This window comes from Mustela nivalis (assembly GCF_964662115.1).
Source record: "Mustela nivalis genome assembly, chromosome: 8".
Lineage (NCBI taxonomy): Eukaryota > Metazoa > Chordata > Mammalia > Carnivora > Mustelidae > Mustela > Mustela nivalis.
The window spans coordinates 117,128,718-117,138,148 of record NC_139027.1 but is presented as its reverse complement, the minus strand read 5'-3'; the positions used below and the strand labels follow the sequence as shown (position 1 = coordinate 117,138,148).

Genomic DNA, 9,431 nt, shown 5'->3' with positions numbered 1-9,431 from the left:
GACCTCATGCCACTCAGCAGACAAGGGTGACCCAGTAGCTCAGAGCAGTAGAGGTGAGCTTACCTGAGCTTTCAATGACCTGTATATGCGGAGGACTGTTGTGGACAGTAGGAGGTTGGCTTAGATGGGAGGTTGTGCCTCATGCTGCACCTTATAGAAGAGGACCCACTCATACTCCTGCCCCAACACATTCACCAAATGCAAACTTTCCAAAGTGTAGGTCCCATTGCTATTCTGCTTGGCTCCCTTGAACATAAGAGACTTCTCTACTTATGTGAGATGCACACTCTGTGGATAGAATCTCTGCACATGGTAGGTAATAGCCACCAAGTCCAAAGGGAGTGAAGACTGGCACACTGTCACTTTAGGGGGAACTGACACATTGCACAGAAAGCAGAGAATTACTATAGAAAATCCACCATGGGTGCCAAGGACCTCCTGGAAGATGGGCCTTCTGCTCAGGGCCTGCTCTAGAGGAGGATGCAGGTACCCATTAACAGGTGCATCCATAAGTAAATGCATTGCTGACTGAGAGTGCATTGGATGAATGCATGCTTGATGTGTCAGTGGATGGGGAATGTATGCATGAAAGAATGATGGGATCGAGGAAAGCCATCCAGATCTCTCCATTTTTTTCTCCACTTCGGCTATGAAAGATGCAAAGATGAACATTCCATTCCATTTAAGAACGTGTAAGTCAGAACATTCCATTTAAGAATCTATCACTCACTTTTTAACCTGATAGTCCCAAAATTTGAAGATTCACAGACACTACATGGTTATGAGTCCAAGATATGAGATTTTACACAGGAAGGAACTAGGGTTTGGAGAAGTTCAGTAAGTAGCCCAAGGTCACTAGCGGCAAACCTCAGATTATGCCAGATGCAGCATGTTTTACCATCAAGCTCGTCTAACAACTTTAAGGCTCTATGCATTTGTGATTCTTGGCTTCTGCAGTCATTACCTATGCTTCTAGAAGTCTTTTCAACTGGATTTTTAGCTGTACAGTAGAATGTGTTCATAATGAGGAAAACCTGGAAGATATTTAGGTATTTAGATACCATAAAATATATATTTCAGTAGATTTCATACAGATACACAGCATAGTACAGTGTAACACTAAGCCAAGGGGAGGGAGATCTAGATTGTGGTCCCTGCACTAACCACAGTCAAATGCAAGAGAATGACAGGTAAGCCACCCATACTATATCTTTCAGTTTGAGGGAAATATGTAACTTTTCCATGGCCAGTTCTGTAACGAGCATGGAATGTGGCTGGACTTGAAGAGAACATTACTGAGGAAGACTAGTTTTCCCAGCAGAACAGATGGACACGCTAATCTCATTGTATTTAATGTAATTAATTCAGGGAGTGGCAAGGAGCAGAAAACACTGGTGGATCTCAGAGAATAAGAGAACAGCAGAGCTGGGGGTAGAGCAGGGCAGACCAGTGAAAGATTAAGTGCTAGGAGAGTGACTCTGCCCTTCCAGGACAGCTTTTCCAAACAAGACCTGGGAGTAGAAGACCCACAAGACCCCTCCTTCTAGTATCGTGGCTTCCCAGAAGCCATAGAGGAGATCACACTCACTGATTGACTTTCTGTTGTGAAGAACAGGTCCCTGACTGCACTGTGGTGGCCCCTAGTGACTGGGCTCAAATCAAATGGGTGAATGGAATTATGAAGGCTTGTAGAGGTTCTGTCTGCCTGTGGATCCATTTGTTTTGATTCAGGAGCAACTAGGCTTTGTGGCTAACTACACCCAAGTTGAGATTTAATCCAAATCCAGAAGATAACTTGTGGCTACAAGGGTCTGTGAGTGAAGGGTAGAGAGTCAGGAAACAGGCTACAATAGACTCAATGCTTATTCTTGAGGTCAGGTTTGTCTATACACCTCAGAGAGGCCAGTCAGTCTTCTAGGCTCAATTTACCAACTTTTTGGACCATGCAATGCATACTTGTGGTTGCACTTTACCTACTGAATATCTTTTTATTTTTGAGTTTCTCTTGCCTGATGTTCAGGTTTTTGGGGTTGTGCCATCAAAGAAGAGCATGGTTTGTCAATATGGCTTGATTCAGTATGCTGCATAGGGTCCCTGACTGACAGAATGGCCAACTACAGAATCCCAACCTATAGGGTGTTCATGGATTAAGGGGCATAGTATCTGGTGTATAGTGATGATTTGGTACATGTTTCAGGTTTTGAAAAATTTGTTTTTACAAGCCAAGGAAATGGAGTTTCTCAGGCTGTACTCACCATTCACAGACATATAGGTGCCTGTTTTTAAATATTTTTAAGGTTTAAAGAGTGTTTAACATTTGTAGTTCCTAGTAGGAAAACATTATCTGAATGAACCCTAATGGCAAATGGCAAACTGTTGTCGAATGTTTCAGTTGCATGGGGAGCAGAGCGGTAGGGATTCTCCTCATAGCACCCCAGATTTCTTCATGAGAAGGTCAGAGGTACACTGGTTTGTATTATTGTGACATCCATTATGTGATTGAAGTTGCTTTTCCTTCAGCAAGGGCTTTATTTGTCAGAAGGGTATTATGCTTGACCTCCAAATTTGGCTGACAATTTACTGATGAGATTCATAACCTTTGGGTTTCTCTGATATTTGACTTATTCGCTGGGCTCTGGGCCACATCCTGGAAGGCCACCATACCTTCCAGATCCTGCATGACTGCAAGAACTTCCGGATCACTAAGAATTTCATTGAGCCCAGGCATTCCTGCCATTCCAGGCATTCCTCCAGGAAAATTACAAGGCATTCCCCCAGGAAAGTCACCTGGGAAAGAACCATACTGAGCTCCTGATTATTGTCTGGCTTCTTCCTCCCTCTGGGCTCTCTCATGTTCTTCCTGAGCCTTCTTAACCCTTTCTATTTTTTCCTTGATCTCTCACTCTTCATGTTTTTGCTCATACTTTCTCCAATGTTCAGCAATTTTCTGGGCCCTCGGTTGAATTTCTTTCAACATTGCGCTAGCAGCTTCATCATAATCCAGTTTACAAGCAAGGGCAAGATCATGTGCTGCTTCTTCCCAATGGCCCAGAAGTCTATGTGCTTTCCCTCGCCACTTATAAGGCTGAGCTGAATCAGGATTTATTTCAATAGCTCTGTCACAGTCTTGAATGGCAGCATTTGGCTTTTGTAATTTGATGAAGACACCGACTCTCTTGGCATACAGAATGACTAAGCCAGGATTTAGTTTGATGGCATGTGTGAACAAGTCAATGGCTTTCTTTAGATCACCATCATTTAGGGCATCAATGGCAGCCACTTTTTTATCATTTGCCTGATCTATCATTCCCTCGGTTATCTCTACATTTTCATCTCCCATTTCTTGAGGGACATCAGTATCTGGTTCAATCACACCTTCATGGTCAGTTTCTAGATCACTTTCCTCACTTGATGGTTTATCTATCTTTATGTTTTCCTCTGCCTTCTACTATCTGGTTTTTCTTCCTTGATACTGTCTTCAAATTTAGTTTTAGGAGTGGCAGGTGGTATTTTATCCCCCATGCTCTCCACCTACTCCCGTAGGAAATGCATTTCCTCAGTATACAGAACGCTCGGATCCAGAGAGGAGTCAAGATAGCTGAGAAGTAGCAGGCTGAGACTATTTCAGGTAGCAGAAATGGGCTAGATAGCTTATCCAAAGATTGCAAACACCCACAAATCCAACGGGAGATTGAAGAGAAGAAGAACAGCATTTCTAGAATTGATTTCTAGAGTCAACCACTTTCTGAAAGGTAGGACCAGCGGAGAAGTGAATCCAAAGCGGTGGGAAGATAGACTGCGGGGGGAGGGGCTAGCTCCCGGCAAGTGGCGGAGCAACAGAGCACAAAATCAGGACTTTTAAAAGTCTGTTCTGCTGAGTGACATCGCTCCAGAGGCTAAACCGGGGTGAAGACCACTCGGGGGCATCATGGCCTCAGGTCCCGCAGGGTCACAGAAGGATTCGGGGTGTCTGAGTGTCACAGAGCTTGCAGGTATTATAACGGGGAAGCCAGCTACAGAGACAGAGCTGAGCACTGAGCTCTCAGCTCGGGGCTACCTTGAACCAGTTGCAGGCTTGGTGGGCTCGGAGCGCGGCTGGAGGCCAGGGAGACGGAAATAATTGGGCGCTATTCTCTGAAGGCGCACTAGGGAGTGAGGCCCTGAGCTTTCGGCTTTTCTGGGCCAGAGACTGGGAGGCTGCCATTTTCATTCCCATCCTCTGGAACTCTATGGAAATCATTCGGGAAACAAAAGCTCCAGAAAGCAAACCCGAGCTGATTACTCAGCCCGGCCCCTGGTAAGGGCAGTGCAATTCCACCTGGGGCAAAGACACTTTAGAATCACGACAACAGGCCCCTCCCCCAGAAGATCAACAAGAAGTCCAGCCAGGACCAAGTTCACCTACCATGGAGTGCAGGTTCAATACCAAGGAGAGCGGCGGAATTCCAGAGGAGGAGAGAGCAAAGCACGGAACTCATGGCTTTCTCCCCAAGATTCTGTAGTATTGCAGTTAATTTAATTTCTTTTTCATTTTTTTTCTTCTTCTCCTAAATTTTTTAACTTTTACCCTTTTCTTTTTTAATGTTTTTTAAACTAGTTTATCTAATATATATATATATTTTCGTTTTTATGTTTTTTCTTTATTCTTTTTTTAAAAATTGTTTCTTTTTTTTTTTTTCCTGAACCTCTTTTTATCCTCTTTCTCCCCCACCCATGATTTAGGATCTCTTCTGATTTGGTTAAAGCGTATTTTCCTGGGGTCTTTGCCACCCTTTTAGTATTTTACTTGCTCCTTCATATACTCTTATCTGGACAAAATGACAAGGCAGAAAAATTCACCACAAAAAAAAGAACAAGAGGCAGTACCGAAGGCTAGGGACCTAATAAATACAGATATTGGTAATATGTCAGATCTAGAGTTCAGAATGACGATTCTCAAGGTTCTAGCCGGGCTCGAAAAAGGCATGGAAGATGTTAGAGAAACCCTCTCGGGAGATATAAAAGCCCTTTCTGGAGAAATAAAAGAACTAAAAATCTAACCAAGTTGAAATCAAAAAAGCTATTAATGAGGTGCAATAAAAAATGGAGGCTCTCACTGCTAGGATAAATGAGGCAGAAGAAAGAATTAGTGATATAGAAGACCAAATGACAGAGAATAAAGAAGCTGAACAAAAGAGAGACAAACAGCTACTGGACCATGAGGGGAGAATTCAAGAGATAAGTGACACCATAAGACGAAACAACATTAGAATAATTGGGATTCCAGAAGAAGAAGAAAGAGAGAGGGGAGCAGAAGGTATATTGGAGAGAATTATTGGAGAGAATTTCCCTAATACGGCAAAGGGAACAAGCCTCAAAATCCAGGAGGTGCAGAGAACCCCCTCAAAATCAGCAAGAATATGTCCATACCCTGTCATTTAATAGTAAAATTTACAAGTCTTAGTGGCAAAGAGAAAATCCTTAAAGCAGCCCAGGAAAAGAAGTCTGTAACATACAATGGTAAAAGTATTATATTGGCAGCAGACTTATCCACAGAGACCTGGCAGGCCAGAAAGAGCTGGCATGATATATTCAGAGCACTAAACGAGAAAAACATGAAGCCAAGAATGCTATATATAGCTAGGCTATCATTGAAAATAGAAGGAGAGATAAAAAGCTTCCAGGACACACAAAAACTGAAAGAATTTGCAAACACCAAACCAGCTTTACAGGAAATATTGAAAGGGCTCCTCTAAGCAAAGAGAGAGCCTACAAGTGGTAGGTCAGAAAGGAACAGAGACAATATACAGTAACAGTCAACTTACAGGCAATACAATGGCACTAAATTCATATCTCTCAATAGTTACCCTGAATGTTAATGGGCTAAATGCCCCTGTCAAAAGACTCAGGGTATCAGAATGGATAAAAAAAACAAAACCTATCTATATGTTGCCTACAAGAAACTCATTTTAGACCCAAAGACACCTCCAGATTTAAAGTGAGGGGGTGGAAAACAATTTACCATGCTAACAGACATCAGAAGAAAGCAGGGGTGATTTGAAGCCAAAGACTATAATATGAGATGAGGAAGGACACTATATCATACTCAAAGGATCTGTCCAACAAGAAGATCTAACAATTTTAAATATCTATGCCCCTAACATGAGAGCAGCCAACTATATAAACCAATTAATAACAAAATCAAAGAAACACATCAACAATAACCCAATAATAGTAGGGGACTTTAATACTCCCCTCAATGAAATGGACAGATCATCCAAGCAAAAGATCAACCAGGAAATTAAGGCCTTAAATGACACACTGGACCAGATGGACATCACAGATATATTCAGAACATTTCATCCCAAAGCAACAGAATACACATTCTTCTCTAGTGCACATGGAACATTCTCCAGAATAGATCACATCCTGGGTCCTAAGTCAGGTCTCAACTGGTATCAAAAGATTGCAATCATTTCTTTTGATGGCTGCATAGTATTCCATTTGCGACAACATGGATGGAACTAGAGTGTATCATGCTTAGCGAAATAAGTCAAGCAGAGAAAGACAACTATCATATGATCTCCCTGATATGAGGAAGTGGTGATGCAACATGGAGGCTTAAGTGGGTAGGAGAAGAATAAATGAAACAAGATGGGATTGGGAGGGAGACAAACCATAAGTGACTCTTAATCTCACAAAACAAACTGAGGGTTGCTGGGGGGAGGGGGTTTGGGAGAAGGGGGTGGGATTATGGACATTGGGGAGGGTATGTGCTTTGGTGAGTGCTGTGAAGTGTGTAAACCTGGTGATTCACAGACCTGTACCCCTGGGGATAAAAATATATGTTTATAAAAAATAAAAAGTTAAAAAAAAAAAAAAAAAAGAAATTGTGATACATCCAGACAGTGGAATATTATCCAGTGCTAAAAGAAATGAGCTAGCAAGTTGAAAGGATATGGAAGAAACTTAAATGCTTAGTACAATTGAAAGGAAAAGCCTGCATACTGCACAATTCCAACTATATGACACTATGGAAAAGGCAAAACTATGGTGAATATAAATATATCAGTGATTGCCTGGGTTTAGGGTGGAAAGAGGTAAAAAGACAGAGCGGAGAGGATTTTTAGGGTAATAAAACTACTCTGCATAGTACTATAGAAGTTTACATCAAACCCATAGACTATGCAATACTCAGAGTAAACCACAATGTGAACTATGGACTTTGGATGCTAATGACATTTCAGTGTAGGTTCATATTTGTAATAAATGTATCAGTCTGGTGGATATTGATAATGGCAGCAGCTGTGATGTGTGGGGACAGGGAGTCCCATGGGAAATCTTTGCACCTTCTGCTCAATTCATGTGTGAACCTAAAACTGCTTTAAGATGAAGTCAATCTATTAAAGTTAATCTATTAAAAAAAGTAATCCATATCAAAGATCATCTAGATTTTTTTTCCATGATATCCAATAGGAATTTTATAGTTTTGTGTATGATGTATGAGCTATTTTTATGAAGGGTGTTAGGTCTGTATGTAGAAGCATTTTTTTTTTTTTTTTGTATTTGGATATCCCAATGTCCAGATGTTCACTGTTTGCCAAAAAGACTATCTTGGTCATTCTCAAAGAACAGTTGGCAGTATTTATGTGGGTGTATTTCTGGATTTTCTATTCTGTTGCATTAATCTGTGTACCTGTTCTTTCACCAAAGTCACTGTTTCAATTACTGTAGCTTTCTTGGAAGTCTTATATAGTCCAATAGTGTCAATCTTGAGTTGGCTATTCTAGGTATTTGGATCAATGGTCATGGGGAAGAGACTCCACAAGCTTGTTAACTTTTTCAGCAAATAGAAACAGAAATATTTAGTTCTCTGGAGAGCCTGTAGGGTTCAGCTTCCATCAGTGACCCAGGGAGACCTCTAGTGACCACTTCTGGCCAATATTCCATGAGCACAGAACCTCTGCAAATTTTTAACAGCAGTCATCTTTGGATGGAAGCATTGTAGATTCTTGTCCTGCTTTATAATTTCATGTTCTCCAACATTTGTTTTCTATTAAGAGGTAATAAATGTGTGGTGGTAGTAAATTGAAAAGACAGGTTCTTTGTTCCTAGGGGTTGGGGGATGAGAAATCTGATGTCTGTGCTGTGCTCAGCCCTGTGACCATTAGCGTGCAACTATTCCCTGAACAAAAATGTGTGGGACAGACACAGCCACTGGGGGTTTTTGTGAGCTGGGAACCCTTCCAGTTTAGTTCTGTAAATTCCGAGGACAAAAAGTTCTCTCCCCAAGAAATTCTAGGTAAACAGGTGAAAAGAACACAGTAAAAAGGCACAGGAGTGTCCCCAGCACATACACCTGAAGACCCATTCCCCTGTTAATGCCAGCAGCGGTGTCAGAAGTAGGGATGGCAGAGTCCAGCACAGTGGGGAGGCAGGGACAGGCATTGTGGTGGCCCCTGGAGCCTTCTCTGTCTGAATGCTGTCCTAGAGAGGCCAAGGACTCCATGCTCTGAGGAGAGAAGACACTCCCTGCCTCCATGATGTCAGAGGAAGGGGATTATGATGAGGGAATGACCATGGGGCTTTTAACACTTTTTCTTTGAGATTATCAAATGGAAAGGCAAGGTGACTGCAAGCTGAGAACCTGCTGGGCCAGTCGCTTGGGATTTCCAGAGCTTATTGGAATCTACATGCTTGTGCTCATTCCTGAGCCTCATCCTATCCCAATCTCACCAGGCTGCACCTCTGCTGATGTAGAGACTCAAATACATGATGTGGAAAGAGGTTAGAGTTTTAAAGATGGTGATGATTTTTGTCTTAGAGGATGGAAGGGGCTCCATCCCCATGTTGATGAGACTCTGGATGTGACAAGGTCCCAGGCTTGACCTTGGGCATGGAGGATTTCCTCAACTGAGGCCATCTCAAAGAGGGATGACAGCTGAGGGCCATCTCCTCAGGCCTGGTGTATTACAGGATCCACCACCCTCTGCAGAGCCTTTTCCACCTCAATTGCTTGGGGACAGGACATGGATTAAGTGCATCCACCACTGAGGTCTTAAAGCTATACTACTTCACCCAAGCACCCAGAGTTCTCTGACTCCACCTGATCTAACATGGGCTTCACTAATTGGAAACATTTAAAGTGAATATCATGGGGGGACTGAGAAGAAGGTTCTTCAGGGATCTCTGAGTGCAAGGCTTCAGAGTGAGCTCTAGCAGAGGACAGAGGACAGAGAAAGGAAGAGGAACATTAGACTTGGGAAGTAAGATAAAATCTGGGTATAGAAACGCAGACTTCTCCCCAACACACATTTCCTCGAATTGCCCTCCAGTGTGTGCAAGAGACAGAGATCCAGCTGAGGACCAGATGTTGACATTATTTTCTTAGAATAGAGTTACATTTTTGGAATAGTTGTACATTAGAGAAAAAATGGCAACAATCACACAGA

At 42.3% G+C, this 9,431-nt stretch overlaps 1 pseudogene across 1 annotated transcript; it reads right to left on the bottom strand.

Annotated features, from left to right (window-relative positions):
- Positions 1–2,546: 2,546 nt before the first annotated feature.
- Positions 2,547–8,828, bottom strand: LOC309871954 (hsc70-interacting protein pseudogene; annotated as a pseudogene). Its single transcript has 2 exons — positions 8,716–8,828; positions 2,547–3,598 (listed from the first exon to the last, which is right to left on the bottom strand). The product of its transcript is annotated as a hsc70-interacting protein pseudogene (transcript).
- Between the last annotated feature and the right edge of the window lie 603 nt (positions 8,829–9,431).